We start from the raw sequence: 22,429 nt of genomic DNA, 5'->3' as shown, positions 1-22,429 counted from the left end.
GAATTTATTAAGCCCTAACTTTATATTTGCCCCGGGACACATGCAATATACATAAAAAGAAAGAGGAAATTTCTATTCACAAAGAACTTAACTTTCTAATGTAAAAACAACAGGTACATATACAAGTTGTTGCTGAGTCATTTCAGTTATGTCCAACTCTTTGTGACCCCATTTAGAGGTTTTCTTGGCAAAGCCATATATAAGTACATACAGCACATATATAAAATGAATAAACACATGTATGCAAATTGTTATACATAACATAGGTTGGGAAGAATGACACTAGTAGAGAAGGGGATCAGGAAATGTTTTGTGTAGAAAGTAGTCATTGAGCCTAGTCCTGAACCAAGACAGTGATTCCATGAGGAAAGTTAGGAAAAAGTCCATTCAGGGCATGAGGAAGAACCAATAAAAATCAGAGAGGTGAAAGGATGAAATTTCTTGTATGAAGAAAAGAGGAAAGGTCAGTTTGGCTAAATCTCAAGAGGATGAAAGTAATGGCAAAATCCAATGGAGTTGAAACATAAATCAGGGTTAGGTTTTGAAGGCTTTAAAAACTAAACAAAATGGATTATATTTGATCTTAGGGGCAAAAGCGAGATGTTAGAGTTGATTGAGTAGGAGGATGGCATAGTCAGATGAGTATTTCATATCAGTATTTCAGGAGAATTACCTTGGTAGCAGTGTTTAGGATGGACTAGAGTGGGGAGAGATGAGGCAGGGACATCAACTAAGAGAATTTTGCAATAAAAGGTGAGGTGTAATGAGTGTCTGAATGAATGTGGAAGCTGTGAATTTGGAGAGAAGGTGCTGGATGAGAGAGATGTTTTTAAGGTAAAAAAAGTAAGATTTGTAAACTGATCAGCTCTATGGAATGTGGGAAAGTGAGGATTCAAGAATAATACTGGTCATTAACCTGGGAGAATCAAATAATTAGAGTGCCTTTGACAGGAATAGAGAAAGGTAGAAGTATGTGTTGGGAGTTGGGTAAAAAATTAGTTCTGTTTTGACATATGGAATTTGTAATGTCTTCCAAGAATCCAGTTTCCTATGTCCAAGAGGGAATAGTACATAACAGTATAGCATACCTATAATTCTGGGGTATAATACAGATGATGAGCTAGCAAAGGACAGTAGTGTTCTAAAAATTCATACTCAAAATAGTATCTGAGAGATTGGGGTAATTAGTATTATCAGATTCAGCAGATAGGTCAGGGTAGGTTGTGATTTGCATTGAGGGAGGGAATTTCTACGGTGAGAGTTGCTCACATTGATGGGGAATAGCTATGTTCAAGCATATTCTTGTGGAGGTAGAACTAGATGACTCTTTCAGGTCTCTTTAGGTCAAAGGTCCTTAACCTGGGATTGTGAACTTATTTTTTTTAATATTTTGATTACTAGATTTCAATATAAATGTTTTTCTTAATATTCTTATGTATTTTATCCTTAACTTTAAAAACCTTTCTGAGGAGGGGTCAATAGGCTTCACTAGATTGCCAATGGGGTCCATGATATAAAAAGGTTGAGACCCCACAGTCTATATCAAGAAAATGTTTCAAGTACTTATCTACCAGAGTTGTTTTGGGAAAAGGTTTTGTAAACTGTAAAGTAATATAGATGTGATAGATAAAATGGATATTACTATTGTTATTATATTTTTTTCGTGGAGCAATGGGGGTTAATTGACTTGCCCAGGGTCACACAACTAGTAAGTGTCAAGTGTTTGAGGCCGAATTTGAACTCAGGTCCTCCTGAATCCAGGGCCAGTACTTTATCCACTGCAACACCTAGCTGCCCCCTACTATTGTTATTTTTACTATTCAATGTGTAATACATACTGAAACAACACATTCTGTGTCCATTTTGACACTGCCAGAAACAATGCTATAAACTGCTGCATATTCCAGCTTCTTCCATTCCAGATAATTCCAGATCAGATTTAGTTGGCAAATATGGAAATCAACCAATACTTTTCAATCATCATTTTTCTTACATTCAGCAATTTTTTTCTAATCCCTAAGGAAAAAATGACTGGTTCTAGCATGACCCCTTTGTTTCCTTCATTTATATTTTAGCCTAGTGATCCTGTGGAAAGGGAAAATTACTTGGGCACATGGAAGGTCAAACCTTTAATAAAAGGAAATGGGAGTAGATATGAAACTATTCTTACAGTCTCACTTTGTGAATTATTATGCCCAATAGCAATTCTTAGATTAGCAATATGGTCTGAGGATTCTTATGGGCTAACATTGGAAAGACACAATTGTCTCACAGTTAATTGTTTTCATTTAAAATTCAGCTTTTTCTAACCAAGGAGTACCTCATACAGATAAGTGACTTGTGCTTACATATATAACATATATTTGTGCTTGGATATCATACCATTTTATATTACACAATTACACATAATTGTATATACATGATGCATATTCAGTGCTCATTTTTTCTTCTTGCAACCTTAAATTCTTTGCAGGTTACTGACCTATCTGGGATGAAAGGGAAATATAACCTTGTGAAAGACATTCATTCAAGAGATGAATTGAACTTCTTGTTACTAGTACTTTCATTAGCATAACCAAATCCAACCCAACAAACCCAAGTTGCTTTTGATGTCAGAATGCTGTCAATCTTCAAGTACTGAATCCTTCTTTTTATGAAAAAGATCATTCTTTCCAAATTGTCAGAAATTCTTTGTAGCTTAAAGTGCATGATACTAAATACAAGGAAACTGGGTTAGGTATTATGTGAAATTACATAGCTAAGTTAAAAAAATTTGCAGAAATGGATAAAATCCTACATGTTTTTAAATATTTTTAAAGAATATTTGAGCATTATTTCTGAGCAGATCTAACATTGTTACTAATGTTCCTCTCTAAAATGCAATACTAAAATTATCCTACTGATTTACTAATGTAAATCATGAAGTTTCTTGTTTAAAAATATGTTCTCCATCTGCTTCTATTTCATTATCATTATTATTACTTTTAGAAAACATAATGCTTTTACCTTTTATATATAACCTCATATTCTCAGGTTGGGCCATTGTATGGAAAATTGAAATAACAGTCAGTATACATGGTGGGGGGAAATTCATTTTAGTTCAAGTTTCTGGTTAATTGCTCTAAAAGAAATAAATTATCTCAATTAACTCCTGATTTTGTTTCACATGTAAATTAATTACATCAAAGACAGATGGATACAAGTAGCCTCAGCTGAATAAGATATTTTTTTAAATTACTTATCCTTCTCAAAAGAAAAAGTCTCCAATAAAACTATTATTGCACTATCTTAGGCAAGTGAGAGAAATGGAACACTCCGAATGGGAGATGCCATTTGTATTTTTCTTCTTCAGACACCAGATGGCACTCCTACATTTTTTATCCATTTGGATCATTTTTACCTCCCCTCACTCTTTTTTTCCTCCCTTCTCAGGAAGATTTTGCTTAAGGGGGTCACATTTCTTTTATGTTTCCAATCATATAAAATATAATTGAAAACTTTCAGATATTGATTAAAACTCAGACTCCATTTTGACATTTCTCTTCACCTCATTGGGTAATACTATTTCCCTGTTTTTGGAGAACAATTTTAATAGTTTCTGTCTTTAGAGATGAGAGTAATAAGAGGTTTATACAGTCACCATAGAATCCATTGAATTTGAAATTGTAATGACTTAACGGTAAGCCATACAGGGCAAGATTTCCTCAGTCTATTTAGTACTCCCGATTAGTATGCTGGGGATTGGATAGATTATCCTTCATTCCTAAGAGATTATGTCTATCTGCAAATGAGTTTGATGAGCATCCATAGTCTAGTTACCTGTACTGAATCCCTATTTATGTTCCAGACCCAGATTACTAGGTCAGTAATTCCTTTCCTAAACTGTCATATAGATATTGGCATAAAACTAGAACTTTATCATTAAACCAACCATGGCTAGCATTTGATTTTTCTCTTTTATCATTTTCTTTTTAACATAACCTCTTTAGTAGGATTTTCTCTCTCCTTCTTACAGAAAGGTTTGGTTTTGTGTGTATGTATGTGCGGTAAAAGCCTTGCATCATAGATTGATATGGCTTTGTTTAAATGAAACCTTTTAATAGCTTCTGCAAACCTTTCTTGACAGCCTGTTGCTATTGCCTAAGAAGTATATATTTACCAACTAAGTTTGAGGCTCCGCTAAAATTAATTTTTTTTTCACATTGGGTGTATAACCTCAAAGCTCCCAACTAATAAAACTCAAAAAAGTGGGAAACGTTACCTTTCCTTTTTCAGGTTTTATGCTAACTCTGTGGCTTTTGGGAAAAAAAAAAACATGTTTCCTTCCTCCCCCCAAAATAGCTATGTAATTTATAGAAAATATTGAGTAACATTTAATTATGTTATTATCTTTCATGGTGACTTGAGTGATTTCTGGATCAAAAAGGAAAAAAAATACTGTTTCTCCTAGTAAAAATCAAAATCTTGATACTAGATTTAATGAACACCCTTACAAGCTTAAGATTTTTCATTTAGATGCCCCAGATTTTCCCTGTTGATGGTTGAGAGGACTATTGACCTACAATACATTGATTAGCTTTGTTATGCTAATAGAAACAGCTTATAAATTAAACATAGTGTGCCTAGAATGGAAAAGAGTGACATAATTTTATCTAACTGAAAGATAGAAACAGTTCTTGGGAATTTTAAAGGTATTTCCTTAGTGTGCATTATCTAGAATTTTACCTTGAGCTTTCTACATTTGCCTTCTGCAAAATTATTGTAGTATACTACTAAATATGAATATGATTGCTCATGCTTATCCTACGATCAATCTCTCTCTCTTTCTCTCTCTCTCTCTCTCTCTCTCTCTCTCTCTCTCTCTCTCTCTTTCCCTTTCCCTCTCTCTCTCTCTCAGCAGCCCAATTTCCAAGGAATTTTATCCTTTATGGCTTCCGGGGAACAAGTTAACAAGGAAAGAATAATTTTTAATGTATAAAATCTTGCAAAAATAATTGAGTTGGGGAAGATGAGGACCATGATTTTTTGCCTATTACCATTTTAGAAAGTTATTTTATGAGGATTTTTCTTTCGTAGAAATGAAATCTGTTTTTCATTAACTTTATTTTTAAATTTTTTTCAGTAACTTTTGCCCATTGATCCTCTTTCTGTCCTTTGAGGTCAAGAAAAACAAGTTGATTTCTTCTGCCATGATAATCCTTTAACATATGGGAAAAAATTAAAAATAAACGTATGGATAAATAGGGGACATTTCATTCCTGAAATCCCTTCTGTAGGCTGAACATCTTAGTTCCTTCAACTGATCATCAGATGGCATGGTTTTATGTCCTCATAATTTTAGCTACTAATGTATTTTATAAAATATGACACACAGATCTTAACAAGATACTTAACATTTTGTGGCTAACAAACAAAAAGGTCTATAGTGAAATGACCCTGTTATAATTGTAAGGGGCAAGAAGAAAGAATATATTGATGATGCTGTATGATGCCATATAATTCTTATTCTTGTAATTACTATAACACCTAATAGTGGGCAGGTAAAACTTAAATTAAAAAAAAAAGTGCCCAAGTGGGAACAGTGGTTTATGACACCAGTATCAGAAGGTGATGTTTCTATAACAGAAGACATGAAAATGAATCCATTCATTATTGATTCAAAGCTGTGTCTAGGTTTGGCATGACCCATAGGAGGTATTTGAATGGGGGAGGGGAAATGCTTTTTCAGAAATAAGCGGTAAACAATCTGGTGAAAATAGGTGTAGACTAAGGATCTGGAAGGGATTTATTGGATTAGTTTACAAGATCCAGTTTCCAATCTCATGTAGTAGAAAAAGTAATTTCACTTGTCCAATTTATGAAATGTAATCCCAAGTGGGCTTTCACTGTAGTATGAAAATCCTTCTAATTTGTGATCAGAGAGAGGTAAATACCTATTTCAGAGGTATTTCATGTTAGGTTCACTTGTATCTTATTTAGTACCCTAAAGAGATTGTCATGAACTACCATCCTTCATTTTTTCTTCCTTTTTCATGTTATCATATATGAATCCACATTTTCATTCCTTAAAGTCTTGAGTGTATTTTTCCACACCCTAGTTTTACAAAAAATACGTCATAGTTACTCAACAGTTCCAACAGTTCAGGCGTCTTTTCTTATCCTCCCTGCCCCCCCTCCCCAGCCCCCATGGAACATTCTTCTATATTTTAATGTAGTGATAGGAGGTTTCTCTCCTCTTTTTTTTTCTTGTTTACTTTCTGAATTACATCTTTCATTATTTTCAGAAACATTTCATTCTTCCTGATTACTTTGAACCCTTTATTTTTTACTATGGAAACCAAACTGTACTTTTGACTAGAGAACTAATGTGTCACTAGCAGAAATACAAACATGGCAAACTCTCTGTGGGTCACTGACAGTTTTACATTGCCTTCTATTATTGCTGGAACTGACTTCCTCATTCATCTGTTATTCTTTGTGGTGATTCATCACCATTTCTTTGGATCCAATTCTCATAGTGAATTGACATGGGAAACTGCCATGTCAGTCTTCTTGCCTGACTTTCTCTTTAATTTAATTGGCTACTCAGTTATATTCCCTTGTAAAAGTTTTACTTGCTTACAATGGTGTTACTGCCTTTGCTTGTGATATACCAGTAGTTTTATTCATCTATCTTTGATTCACAATTAGCAGAATCCTGCCAAAAGAAAGTGCCACTGCAAACAGAAGCTGCTCACAGCTGTCATCCATGTGAGTCTTAAGTGTTATCCAATTATCAGATTTTTACTTTTTACATCTTTTTCTTATGTAGGAACTCTGAATGTTTCTTCCAATCTTTTTCTCTTCTTTGGCTGAAACACTTGCCTGTTAAAGACAGAGTAAGGTTTGTTTCCAGTGCCAATTATTTCAACTTTCTCTGTGGTCTGAATTGTCCAGAGTAAGAATGATCTCAGTATTGCCAAGTATTATCAAGGTATTATCAAGTTAAACATCTAGATTGGAAATTTAAAAAATGCTATCCAAGGATATATTTAATGGGTTTGTGAATTTGGATGTGAAAATGTTTTGATAATTATTAAATCCATCAAGATGAATCAGGAACGTAAACTATAAGATGCTTGTCTGGATGCTTAGTTTTCCTCTCATAGTTCTATAAAATTTTAAGATAACATGTTCATTTACCTTATTCCAAAGAGTGTCATCATTTCTATCCCAGCAAAATAGTTCATCATGCATGGGAATCAGGTCCAGAACAACAATTCTCCAAGATAGTTCCTCCTACTTTTGGAAGAATAATTTGTCATCAAGACAACAAATGATTATGTACATTACTTTAGACACACAGGATATACAACAAATATCTTACTATTTCAAATTTTCCACCACTGATATGAAATCTATACTACACACACACACACACACACACACAGACACACACACACTCCTCTATCTATCTATCTATCTATCTATCTATCTATCTATCTATCTATCTATCTATCTATCTATCTATCTATCTATCCTCTATATCAGTGTAATCATCAGCTTTTTTTTCTAATCCCTCATTTATTTTTCCTTTATATCCTGATAGTCTGAAGAATGCTCAGTGGCATTAATGCTTCTGTTTCTGTCTCTATTGATCTTCACCCACATGTTCTCTACCATGATTTTCTACTCTGGGTTTTGGAATTTGTCAGCAGTATATTGTCTTAATATACAATACCCCCTCTGTTTCCTTCCCATTCTTTACCTATGCCTTGTTTTTTAAAATAAGTTATACTCTTCTAAATCCATATTCCAGATATGGGAATCATTCCAAGTTTTATTAATGTCTTTGAGTTCAAATTTGCCTCCTTGGTTTAGAATCTCTAATTCAATTTGAATGTTATTTATATTTTTGACATTTGTTCATAGACATGTGAGGACATGATTTTCATTGTTTTCTCATTTCTTGACTTTTATCTCCTATGAATTCTGAGGTATCTTTCCTGTTATTCTTCTTCCTACTCCTTAGTTTTCCTCCAAGGAAGCCAGTGTTAGGCATATACAATTATTATAATACCACCTTCCTTTTAATTTTTTAATAATATTGCTATACAAATAATCTGATGCAAAATCAAACCTATCAGTATAGCACAGAGACCAACTTGATAAAAGGTCATGAAAAAATGGTTTAGGGCATTCAGAATGTGACTCACAAACTGAAAGATAAAGTCATTTCTTTTATAGCATGACAGTACATTCTTGGTGAACAGATTTTAAATAACACTGAGAAGCTGAACTAAAATGTGGTGCAAACATTGCAACTTCCATGAATGCTTTCAAGCATCTCTGTCTTATGATGTATTAAAAAACAGCTAGACTTCAGCATGGTGTTTCTATAGCATTTTTTAGAAGAAAAAAAGTTACACTGAAATTTCACAGAAGAATATTTAGTACAAAACAGAGTGAATACATTTTTCTTTATTTCCAAAGATAAATCCAATACTTTACATAAAAACCAAGCTATATTATCCTTCCAGTTCAAAGCTCAACTCAACCTTATGACATATTATATGGGAGTTTTTTCTATGAAATAAAGTTGAGAGTTTCAGTTTTACATCTGATCAAAGTTTCTGAGTATAACCAAGTCCAATAAGGCTGTCATTATTCACTTTACCAGATAGAGGTTTTTTGATTCAACTTGTACTTAGTAGCATTGCCAAAAGGAATGCTGTTACTTCCAGCTGTCCAAGCAAGATGTATTGAAATTTCAGTCTTCTCATTAACCTTCTGGTATAGTGACCCTCCAAATTCAATGTCATTATTCATATATGTGTAGCTGGAAGTCAGTACCTTTATAACCCAGGACAAATTTATTCTGAGACAGTTTGGAGATGGCTATGTCAAGACTCATCTGATAGCCAGAAAGCCAACCTTCATAAGCTTCATAAGTCAAAGATGGTCAGTACAGAAAAATCAACATCGATATTTCCACCGTTTATAGGAGGCCTTTAATTTTCCAATCTTCTCTGTTTTGGTACAAATAAAGTGCCTAGTCACCTTCAAATCATCAGCCAATTTATTTTCCATGCTGGTTTCCCTAGGATAATATCTCCCATTTTTGAATGAAGTTAAGCCCATAGTCACAGATCTTATATTTGTTTCCAAATTATCAGAAAATTCCATTCCACTGGAAGACTTAGTTCTAAAATATATTTTAAACACACAAAACCTATAGCATTTGTGGAAGACATCTTTGGCAGCTTTTCTTAGGTCCCAGTAAGTTGGTGTGTGACACATTTCTTCATGACTATTTTGTTGAAAAGCTCTGCAACAAAGATAGTAACCAAAGTACCAGGGGAGCCCTTTTCTTTTAATTTTTGAAAGTTTAGTTATGATTTTTCAATACTACCAGCAAATACCCACATTTTTCAGGTGTACTTAATCATTTGTCAAAGCCCACCACTTCTATAAGTAGACCCATGATTCAAAAACTCAAATTCTCAGACAGATACTATCTTTCAAAACATGTGTTTACTTTCTAAACTTGACTTTCTTTTATGGTGACTCATCCTTTGGCATCAATTGATGACAGACAATAAAGCACCAAATATTCTTTCCTAATGTTCAAGTTTGTCATCTTTTTGCTACCTAACTTTTTTCTAGATAATTTCTGGTGGCATTATTTTTATCTTTATTAATCAATATAAATGGCTACAATATGGCAAATTCAACATGGAAAGTTTTATAAGGTTCTTCCTCCTTAATACATGCACTAGTGAAACTCTCCATTATCTTTCAACTCCTTTATCATCATTACAGAATATAGACCTATGTTCATTAGTTGAAAACAATGGCAGAGGTTTGTTTCAGGTATAGGAAAAACCAAGTTATAAGGAAAAGGAAAATAAGTGGAACACTCAGGGGCAATAAATATGAAGGGTACTAATAAGAAATGTTGTAGTAAAGGTAGAAGTGTGCTAGATTATGAAAGACCTTGAATACCAGGCAAAGGAGATAACAACTTTACTAGTATTTCACTGAAGATTTTTAACCAGAGAAGAATTACATTCTATTTTAATCAGCTGATAAGATCAGGAAGGATGAATGCAAGTGGTGAGAGAATGGAGATGGGAAAACAAACATGTTAGAGACTATTGTAATTGTCCAAGAGAGTTTTAATTAGGATATGCACTATAGTGGTAACACTGGGAATAGAGAAAGGGGTTACGAGCAGAATCACAAGGAATAAGTTTCTTCTCACACCCTAAAGCAGTAGGTCTGTATTGAGAAGGTGGCAGGATAAAGGAAGATAACATTTTCTACTGCATTTCAATGCAATATAGAAAATCTCACTGACATCCCAAATTCTGACTTTGCAAACATTTCTTTTGCCCCAATATTATTTTACAAATAATTACTAGTTTTCATAATATGGTACAATCATTAGTACACTTTTTTTGGCACATGACTTGAATATTTATCTGTGGATTGGCCTTGAAACCTAGTCATCATGCACAAAATTATTTCTATAAGAAAATGTTCTAATGACAAAGGAACTTTTGGAAGATAATCTGTCTATAAATTCAGCATTGTCTGCACTTTGGATTGGAAGATTATGATTAAATTTCAAGAAATGTTTAAAAAATAAGGAGAAGGATTTTGTATCAGTCATTCTATGAAGATAGCAAATGGTTGCTTTTAAAACCATAAGTGGCTTTATATAGACTTAGGGATCTGAGCAGGGTTAGCTTAGCAGGATAGAAAAAACAAAGAGAAGCATTCTAGTATTGTTAAAATTGGAAGCAGGTTTATATGAGCTCTCTAATGCCTTTCCAGCAGATTTTCATTTAATTTAATAAACCACCCCTTTCAACCCAAACAATGAGGCAGCCTTACACAGACATGACCTGAAGCAATATAGTTTCACAGATACAGAATTAAACTCGGAGCTAGCAAAACTTTAGGAAGGTTACAATTCTAATTACTGGTTCTGTGACCATGAACACTAAATATTTAATTAAAACTGTGACTCAGTTTCTTTACCTATAAAATGATGAAGAAGCCAGTAACATTTGACTCATAGAACTGTTGGGAGGAACAAGTAAGATAATATATGGCAAGGTTTAAATCCAATATTAATATTAGCTACTGATATTATTTTGAATATAATAATATTGGCTGATCAACACTTCTAGGCCTCTATCTAGCTTTGGTCTCTATATATTCCATTTTAACATATCACATATGTGTTTCCATACAGCTTACTCTAACAATATGTCTGAAAAGTAGCCAAAAAATCTAGAGCAGTGCAGTTTTAGGTTTGTCATACTTCATGACATCACAATAGTTAGTCAATTCAATCTGTTTCAGTAGGGAAACAGTCAACCTTGTCATTCAGTGTCATGTCAAAATAATTTTTGATGAACTAGTGTTCAATTCTCAGCCAGTTATATTGGTGTCACAGAGATATAGCATAACATTCATAATAATTTGAAACTACTAGGCCTAGGAATTTTAGTCCTCACTAATGAATTTAACTCCTCAAAAACTACTTGCTGTGCTTTTACTGTCATTATGACAAGTTTTAGTTGGCTTGACTCAACTGATACATACTTGAAAAGGTATGAATTAAAATAGAGCCAAGGCTCCATTTTTTTTGGCACATTTCTCTCATGATGTTTCTTGTTTCTCCCTTGGCAATCATATCCATTCCCACAGAGCTTCAATAATAACATGTTCAGATAACCTTCAAAATTATATGTTCAACCTCAATCTGTCCTGAGAGCTCCCATCCTACATTTGCTTCCTGCATGTCCTACTAGCACTTCAAATTTAACATATAAAAAAGCTGAACTCATAACATTTATGCCTTCTCCCTACAAAGCTATTTCTATTTCAAGTGTTACCTCCTCCATTTTCCCTTTCCAGAGCACCTCGGTTATAAATTCTCTCTCTTATTTCAAAAGTTATTAGACTATTTTGGGGTTGGCATACTTCCGCTCTGGCTAGTAGGCTTCCACCAGTCACAGACAACCATGGATCAGTGCCTTGAAGAGCCACAGGCCACAGTGTGGCTGTGCAGTCCCACATGGGAGCCGCAGCTCCTGCCGCAAAGAGGACATCAGAAAACTGCACTCTCTGTTGCCTGTCGGTTCCAGAGTCTCATTTGTTTTTCTTCCTCTGAGCTTGAAGGCCCATCTCAGCTGCACGCAAGTTGCTCCTGAGTACTGAACTCCATCGGGGGCGGTCCTTGGTCATCTCCTCCCAGCTGCCCATGTCTATTCCCAGAGCCCTCAAGTCTTGCTTGCATACATCTCTGTAGTGAAGCTGGGGGTGTCCAGCAGGTCTTTGGCCTGAGGCTAACTTGCCATAGAGTAGGTCTTTAGGAATGCACCCATCTTGCATGCAGTGCACATGACCAAGCCAGCGCAGCTGTCTTTGTTTCAGTAGCGTGTAGATGCTTGGAAGTTGCACGCATTGGAGCACTTCTGTGTTGGTGATCCTATCTGACTAAGATATGCCAAGGATGTGCCGAAGGCAATGCATGTGGAATCTGTTAAGCTTCTTCTCTTGTCTATTATATGTAGTCCATGTTTCGCTGCCATACAGTAAGGTACTCAGGATACATGCTCTATAGATGGCAAATTTGGTTCATCTTGTCAGTTTACTGTTTGCCCAGACATGCTTGGCAAGCTTATCCATGGTTGAAGTAGCTTTCCCAATCCTCTGATTGATCTCAGAATCAAGTAACAAATTGTCACTGACAATAGAGCCAAGACACAAGAATTGGTATATGACATCCATCTGGTAGCTACCGATGTGTATCAATGGAGTCGACATAGCACTCTGACACATGACTTTTGTCTTTTTAAGATTTATGATTAGGCCAAAGTCTGTGCAAGCTTGGGAGAAGCGATCCATCAAGGTCTGCAATTCATGCTCTGAGTGACAGGCAAGTGCGGCATCATTGGTGAAAAGCAGGTCTCTAAGGGTGCTACCTCTCACTCTGGTTTTGGATCTCAAAGTGAAACGTTGAACAGACCTCCGTCCAACCGGGAATGCAGATAGATGCCATCAGTTGACAAACCAAAAGCATGATGCAACAGCCTGGAGAAGAAAATTCCAAACAGCGTGGGAGCAAGCCCGCATCCTTGCTTGACTCCTCTGTTTATACTGAATGCTTCAGAGGTGTTGCCTTCAAACCGTACAACACCCTGCATGTTGCAATGAAAGGAGCAAATGAGGCTATGGAGTTTAGGAGGGCAACCAATTCTCAAGAGAATTTCGAAAAGACCTTCTCTGTTAACCATATCAAACACTTTGGTCAGGTCTAAGAAGGCAATGAAGAGGGGTTTTCTTTTTTCTCTGGTCTTTTCTTGCAGTTGGCGAAGCGAAAAAATCATATTGATAGTTGACCTCCCTGCTCAAAAGCCACATTGTGATTCGGGGTAAACATGGTCGGCAAGTTTATGCAGTCTTAGCAAGATGACCTTGGCAAAGATTTTCCCAATGACACTGAGAAGTGAAATTCCTCTGTAGTTGTTACAGTCACTCCTGTCTCCACTGTTCTTATAAAGAGTAACTATACGGGCATCATGCATATCCTGTGGCACTTCACCTTCTTTCCAACACAGGCACAACAATTCATGCAGGGGCTTTAATAGGACGTTTTTAGAGCATTTGATCAATTCAGCTGTGATACCCTCTACACCCAGAGCTTTTCCACATCTTAGGGAGATAATTGCATTCTCAAGTTCCTCAAGTGTGGGTACATTGTCCAACTCCTGTAGTACAGGGAAGGACTCCATGATGTTTAAAGCTGATTCTGTGATGGAATTTCTGAAGGTGTACAACTCAGAAAAGTGCTCTACCCATCTTTCCATTTGCTTAACTCTGTTCGTAATGTACTCTCCAGTGCTGGACTTGAGGGGAGCTGTCTTGCTCTGAGTGGGTCCACAAGCTTTCTTAATGCCTTCGTACATTCCTCTGATGTTTCCCATGTCAGCAGCAACCTATATTTTCTCACTGAGCTCAACCCAATATTCATTCACACACCGCCTCATGATTTGCTGAGCATTTCCTTCGCAGTACGCAGTTTCTGAAGAGCACTTTCATTTGGGGAACGTTTGTATTCAATGAGTGTGTGGCACTTAGCCTCGATGACTGGATTCCTTTCACTGCACTTGGTTTCAAACCAGTCATTGATTTTGCTGGTCCTCTTTCCAAAGACATTGAGAGTAAGTCTGTGGACACCCTCATGTATCTGTTTCCATTTTTCAGCAGCTGATGTAGCAGAAGAAGACGCGATCAGTGCATTCTTTAGAGATCTCAAAAATTGATCCACCTTGCTAGTGTTTTGGTTTTGCTAGTGTCAATATGAGATTGCCCTGTTGGTTTAAGGTGATGCAATATTTTGGGTCGGAGCTGCATTTTACAACAAACTAATGCGTGATCAGTATCACAGTCAGCACTGTGGTATGACCGCGTGTTAAGAATGTACTTGAGAGCAGACTGCCCAGTTATTATTAAGTCCAATTGGTGCCAATGTTGTGATCTGGAATGTCTCCATGATATTTTGTGCTGTGGCTTGGACTTATAAAATGAGTTGGATACACACAAATCATGGTAAGTACAAAATTCCAACAGTCTTTGCCCATTTTCATTAATCTTTCCAACGCCATATGACCCGAGGCATGTTGGCCAGGACACATGGTCAGAGCCAACTCTTGCATTAAAATCACCCAGAAGAATGATGAATTCATATCTATGGATAGCTCCTAGCACTCCTTTCAACTTCTCATAGAACTCATCTTTGGTCTATTGTGAAGCTGTTAATGTCAGAGTGTATATGCTGATAAGGTTCACAAGGCCTTCAATTGTGTTCATATGAAGTGTGAGCAGTCTCTCAGTACCGTCACCGATCAATTCAATAATTTTCAGCAACGTGTTTTTCACAGCAATGCCCACACCATGTTCTTGTGGTTCTGCTAATAACATTTTATTATCATTATATTTATTTTGGTCCATGTCATGTCTTTGTATTAAGTTAGTACTTTGATATCAAGTCAAGTCTGCAAGCTTTTATTAAGCAGTTACTCTGTGTGAATAAGCTAAGCACTGGAGATATAGAGGGGAAAACAATCCTTGCCTTCAAGGAACTTATTTAATGGGGGAGATAATGTGTAAACAACTATTCAGTCAACATTCTTTCTCTCTCTCTCTGCAAACACATATATTACCATATAAATATGTGTGTGTATAACAAATACATAAGCATAGACACACATGTACATACATATATACACATATATACATATATATTATATATGTATATGTGTATATATACATATACATACATATATATGTAATCTCAGATGTAATTAAGGGAGAACAGGAAAGACATTATAGAAAGAAGGATTATTTTTACCTGAGACTTGAAGGAAACTAGGGAAACCTAGAGGTATAGTTGAAGAAGGAGAGAATTCTAGCCTTGGCAGACAGTCAGTGAAAATGCTTGGTGTTGAAACATCTAATAGGAACAATAACGAGGAAGCTTGTGTCACTGGATGGTAAAGGATAGTAAAGTATAAGGTGACTCTTAAAGTAGGAAGGGGCTCGCATATGAAGGATTTCAAAAACCAAATATAAGGTTTCATATTTGATCCTAGAGTTTATAGGAAATCGGTATTGTTTACTGAATGTATGTGTGTATATATGTGTGTAATAACATAATCAGAATGTATTTTAAGAAAATAGCTTTGATATATGAGTCGAGGATGGAATGGAGTGAGAAAGATTTGTATCAGGGAGACCAATTAGAAGGTTAATACAATAGTCCTGGATTGAGGTGAGCCTGCTTTGTATCTGGGTGGTAAATGTGTCAGAGGAGAAAAGGGAGAATATACCAGCAATCATTGGCAACATATTGTATATGGGGTTGGGGGAGAGTGTCAAGGATGACACGAAGCTTTTAAGCCTCAGTAGTCATTCAGGTTGTGCATATCTTTAATCCTAATTCAGAATTTAGAATGAAGGCAGGACTTAAAGATAAAGTGAGGAAGATGAGTTCAGTTTTGAATATGATGTATTTGAGATATCTATGGGATATCTATTTAGAGATATCTAATAGGCAATTGGAGATATGACTGGAGGTCAGGAAAGAGATTAAGCCTAGGAAATAATATCTCACAATCATCCAAATAATGATAATAATTGATTTCTTGGGAGTTGATGAAAGAACCAGGTAAAATAGTATAGAGAAGAGCCTTGTGAACTGGGTGAACTACATAAAAGAGACTGAAATGGAATGGCTAGGTAGGTGAAGTAAGAGAGAGTATAATCATGAAAACATAGAATGGATTGAGTTTCCAGTAGAAGAAGGTAATTGATAATGCCAAAAGGCTGCAGAGAAGACTAGAAGAATTAGGACTGTGAACAGGACATTTGCTTTGGGATTATCAACAACTTTGGAAAGAGCGATTTCAATTAAATGATGAAGTTGGAAGCAAGCCATTAGAGAAGCAAGGAGAAAGTAAGAAGATAGGAGTCAGTGATTATTCATAATTTTGTGAACAAGATTAACTGCAAAAGGTAGGAAAAAAGATAGGTCAATAATAACTAACAGGGATAGATGAAGAAATTGAGGACTTTTAAGTAAGGGGGTGACCTAGAGTTGTGTGGTGGGTTTTTTGTTCATTTTTTTGAGTGGTGGTTGCATCAGGAAAGTAGTCAGTAGATAGGAAGGGATTAGAAAGCAATGAGAAAATGGGGTGGCAGATCGGGCAATCTGCTGGAGAATAAATAAAATTACTTTTGTATATAGATTATTTGGCAAGGAAAAGGAACACCTCTTCATGTGAAACAGGGTTGAAGAAGGAGATATATAATATGAGTTGAAGTTCTTAGTTTATAGTTTGGGAGTAGGGAGAGTCATGGTACATTTAAGGAGAAATTAAAAAGTTTGGAAAAGCCACTATGAATAGTGGGTTAGTGGATCTATTAAGGAGACATACATTTTTTACTAATATTTATATGCTACTTGAAATGTTGCAGAGTATTTTACAAATTTTATCTCATTTAAGGTGACAGATATCATCTCATATGTAAAAGAATTGCCTTGTTTCAGTGAAGGCACAAGTGAGATTATGCATTATTATTTTGTACATGACCATCATCCTTATTTTCTGATTTTTCTGTAGTTTTGTTCTGCACAGAATGGAGCCAAGATGACAGAGAAAAGGCAGGAACTCACCCGAGCTCTCCCCCAAATCCTTCTGAGCACCTTTAAATAACGCCATAAAACAATTCCTGGAGCAGCAGAATCCATAAAAGGATGGGGTTAAATATGTTACCAGCCCAAGCCAACTTAGAAGGTCAGAAGGAAAAGTCTATCACACCCAGGTTAGGATGGACCACATCCATCACAGACAGCACCAGCACAGACCATCTCCCAGCCAACAAGGAGCAGGACTTGGGAGCCACTGAATCAGTAGCAGCAGGAGCTGCTTCCAGAGCTCTAAGCCCACAGATGGTAAGGAGGTTGAACAAATGGTCAGAAGGAGATTACAGAGAACCTGCACAGAGGAAAGAAGAGAGAAAAGCCCACATTACCAATCAGTATATGCAGTATGTAGCAGGAATAAGAGCCCACCCCACTAACATGATTATTAATAACTTTCGGTCAAGTTTTGTGGAAGCTTCATGCCATCAGTGCCCTAGGTTTAAAATAGACCTCCTTATTATGCTACCAATCACATAACACAGATGAAGATGTAATCCAGGATAACAACAAGTTGGGAGAACTCAAGGCTTTCAAGGAATGTCAAATGCCATTCACCAGTTGGGGCCATTCCCAACTCTTCATCAACTGACTCCAGTCAGTAATGCCCAGGCTTTTCAATGTCTCCCTCAGGAAGTGGGGGTGCCCACTTATGTGCAACATATGTCTCCTAGACTCTCAATAGCCATTCCTGCACCTGGAGCCATTTGTCCTTATAAATATGCTACAAATATCAGAATCCCCAACTCAGCTATTCAGCCATTGTGGACACATCAGGAAGTAGTACATGTACAAGGCCAAAAGCCCCTGACAGCTTCCATGCTGGCTGCTGCTCCTCCCCAGGAACAGAAGCTGCTGCTAGTAGGGCATTTATCCCCACTGATTCAAACCATGCACAATAATTTAGCATAGAAAATCACAGGCATACTGCTAAAGATAGAGAATTCAGAACTGATACACATGCAGGAGTCTCCAGAATTCCTCTGGTTAAAAGTAGAGGAAGTTATTGCTGTATTACAAGCTCTTTGTGCCAAAAAGGAACCTGCTCAGAAGGTTGTCATGTTTGCTACTGACTCTTAGACCTGAAAAACTGGGTACACTGAAATTAAATAGCCACTTAATTAGATATTCACTCAACATGTGCTATCATTAAGGCAGAACTCTGTTGCTTTGCCCACATTTGGATCCAGGTCACAATCCTGGGTGGTAGTCCCAGGGTGAGGAGAAGCACTAGCATACTAAAGCTTGTGTCCTGGACTCTTGTCATATTTCCAGGGAAGAAAAGAGTGTCTGTGGTTGCTCACAGACCAGAACACAGGCCAAGAGAGTAGTATACACATCTCCTTAGATCATACCACCTTGGAAGAACTGAAAACATACAGGTCACTGAAAACAACTACATAACCCCCCCTGAAGCTTGGGATATTGTGCCATGCACCCTGGAAACTGATCTGCTTTAATAAAGAGTAATAGGTCAAGAAATAGTCTGGGAAAATGAACAAAAAACAGAATAATTCTGACCATAGAAAGTTACTATGGTGACAAAGAAGTTCAAAACACACACTGAGAAGAATATAACAAAGTCAAAGCTGTTGCATCCAAAGTTTCCAAGAAAAAAGTATAAATTGGTTTCAGGCCATGGAAGAGTTAAAAAAAAATTGAACATCAAGTAAGAGAGGTAAAGGAAAAATTGGAAGGAGAAATGAGAATGATACAAGAAAATCATGAAAAACAAGTCAACTAACACACACACACACACACACACACACACCTGAAGAAAATAACACCTTAAACACAAACTAGGCAAAAAGGCAAAAGAGTTACAAAAAGTTAATGAGGAGAAGAATGCCTTGAAAAGCTAAATTGGCCAAAGAGAAAAATAGGCACAAAAATTCACTGAAGGAAAAAACAACAACAAATTCCATAAAACAGAATGGGCTAAATGGAAAAGGAGATACAGAAGCCCACTAGAGGAAATAATTTATTAAAATTTAGAATTGAAAAATGAAGCTAATGACTATGAGAAATCAAGAATAAAACAAAACCAAAAGAATAATAAAAAAGGCAATGTGAAATATGTCAATGGAAAAACAAGTGACCTGGAAAATAGATCCAGGAAAGATAATTTTAAAATTATTGGACTACCTGAAAGCCATGATCAATAAAAAAGATCCTAAATATCATCTTTGAAGAAATTATCACAGATAACTGCTTTGGTATTCAAGAACCATAGGCTAAAACAGAAATTGAGAGAATCCACTGATCATCTCCTGAAAGAGATCCCCAAATCAAAACTTCCAGGAATATTATAGCCAAATTCCAGATTTTTGATGTCAAGCAGAAAATATTGCAAACAGCCAGAAACATTTCAAGTACTGTGGAGGCACAGTCAGGCTAACACTAGATTTAGGTGCTTTTATATAAAAGAAGGCTTAGAATATATTCCAGATTGAAAAGGAGCTAGGATTACAACCAAAAATCTTCTCCCCATCAAAAATAATTATAATGCTTCAGGGGAAATATGAGCATTCAATGAAATATAGGACATTCAAGTATTCTTTTTTAATTATAAAAGTATTTTATTATTTTCCCGTTACATGTAGAGATAGTTTTCAACATTTGTTTTTATAAGATCTCTAGTTTCAAATTTTTCTCCCTCCCTCACCTTCCTCCTGCCCTCCCCAAGACAACAAGTAATCTGACATAGGTTATATATGTACAATAACATTAAACATATTTCTGCATTAGTCATGTTATAAGAGAAGAATGTGAGCAAAAAAGGAAAAACCTCAAAAAAGAAAAACAACAGCAACAAAAACAAAAGAAATAGTATGGTTCAATCTGCATCCATATTCCACAAGTTTTTTTTTTTCTTTTCTGGATTTGGATAGCCTTTTCCATCATGAGTCCTTTGGAACTAACTTGTACTGTCGTATTGCTGAGAAGAATCAAGTCTATCACATTTAATCAACACATAATGTTGATGATACTGTGTACAATGTTTTCCTGGTTCTGCTCATCTCACTCATCATCAATTCATGCAAGTCCTTCCAGGTATCTCTGAAATCCACCTGCTCATTATTTCTTATTGCACAAGAGAATTCCATTACATTCATATACCACAACTTGTTCAGCCATTCCCCAATTAATGGGCAGCCTCTCAATTTCCAATTCCTTGCCACCACAAAAAGATCAGCTATAAATATTTTTGTCCATGTGGGTCCTTTTCCCTTTCCATGATCTCCCTGGGAAAAAGAACCAATAGTGGCATTGGTGGGTCAAAGGGTATGCATAGCTTTATAGCCCTTTGGGCTATAAAGTTCACAGCTCCACCAACAATGATTTAGTGTTCCAATTTTCCCACAGCTTCTCCAACATTTATTATTTTCCTTTTTTGTCATATTAGCCAATCTGGTAGGTGTCAGGTGGTACCTCAGAGTTGTTTTAATTTGCATCTATCTAATCAATAGTGATTTAGAGCATTTTTCATATGGGAATAGATAGCTTTGATTTCTTCATCAGAAAAGTGCCTGTTCATATCCTTTGACCATTTCTCAATTGGGGAATGACTTGGATTCTTATAAATTTGATTTAATTCCCAATGTATTTTAGAAATCAGGCCTTAACAGAAGTACTGGCCATAAAAATCATTTCCCAGCTTTCTGCCTCCCTTCTAATTTTGGATGCATTGCTTCTGTTTGTACAAAACCTTTTTAGTTTAATGTAATAAAAATCAGCCATTTTGCATTTCATAATATTCCCTGTCTCTTGTTTGGTCACAAACTGTCCTCCTTTCCAAAGATCTAAGAGGTAAACTATCCCTTCCTCTCCTAATTTACCTATGGTATCACTTTTATGTCTAAATCATGTATCCATTTTGACCTTATTTTAGTATAAGGTGTCAGATGTTGGTCTATGCCTAATTTCTTCCATACTATCTTTCAGTTTTCCCAGCGGTTTTTGTCAAATATTGAGTTCCTATCCCAGAAGCTGGAGTCTGTGGGTTAATCAAATAGTACATTACTAAAGTCATTTACTACTTTGTCTCCTGTGCCTAGCCTACTACATTGATCCTTCACTCTATTTCTTAGCCAGTACCAAATAACTTTCAACTATTCTTAATGAAATGATCATAGATGAACAGAAGATATGAGACTCAAGAGAAGCATAAAAATGTAAATAGGAAAGGGAAATCATAAGGGACTTAATAAGGTCAGGTATTTATATGCCTACATGGGAAGATGATATTTATAACTCATAAGAACTTTTTAATTGTTATGGTAGTTAACAGTATATATAGATAGGACACAAATGTGAGTTGAATATAAAGGATTGATAACTCAAAAAATAAGGTGTGAGAGAAGAATGGATTGTAAGAAGAGGAAAGGGAGAGGCAAAATAGGGTAAATTATCTCACATAAAAAGAGCAAGAAAAAGCTCTTACAGTGGATGGGCAGATGAAGGAGGTGAGGGGGAGTGAGTGAACATTACTCTCATCAGAATTGGCTCAAAGAGGGAATAAGAGACAAACTCAATTTGCCATAATAGTCTATCTTACCTTAAAGGAAAGTGGGAAGGGAAGGGGATAAGAGAAGGGAGGGCAGATAAGGAGATAAGGTAGTCAGAAGTAAAATACTTTTGAAGTGGGGCAGAGTTAAAGGAGAGACAAAATATAATAGGGGAAATTTGATGGAGGGAAATGCAGTTATCAGTAGTAGATTTGAAAAAGTTAAAACTAGTTTCTCTGATAAAGACCTCATTTTTTATATTTATAGAGAACTGAGTCTAATTTATTAAAACAGTAACCATTCCCAATTGATAAATAATCAAAGATATAAAAAGATTTAAGATGAAATAATCAAAGCTCTCTGTAGCCAAATAAAGAAATGTTCTAAATCACTATTTTTTAAAGTAAACATTTTTATTTATAGTTTTGGGTTCCAAATTTTACGCTCCTTCCCAACATTCCCTCCCCACTCCCCAAGGTGGCAATCAATCAAATATAGGCTATATATATGCAATTATGTAAAACATTACCATATTAGTCATTTTATATAAGATAACTTGGATAAAAGAAAAAAATGAAATTTAAAAATAGCACTCTTCATCTCTTTCTTTGGAGATGGATAGTGTGTTTCATGAATTGTCCTTTAGAATTGTCTTGGATCA

The 22,429-nt window shown here is 35.9% G+C and overlaps 2 pseudogenes; one reads left to right on the top strand and one right to left on the bottom strand.

Moving 5' to 3' along the window:
- Positions 1–8,603: 8,603 nt before the first annotated feature.
- Positions 8,604–9,279, bottom strand: LOC122753226 (annotated as a pseudogene).
- An 8,035-nt stretch (positions 9,280–17,314) lies between these two features.
- LOC122753219 lies at positions 17,315–18,340 on the top strand (annotated as a pseudogene).
- Positions 18,341–22,429: the final 4,089 nt, after the last annotated feature.

This window comes from Dromiciops gliroides, chromosome 1 (assembly GCF_019393635.1).
Source record: "Dromiciops gliroides isolate mDroGli1 chromosome 1, mDroGli1.pri, whole genome shotgun sequence".
Lineage (NCBI taxonomy): Eukaryota > Metazoa > Chordata > Mammalia > Microbiotheria > Microbiotheriidae > Dromiciops > Dromiciops gliroides.
This window is presented reverse-complemented; position numbering and strand designations above follow the sequence as displayed.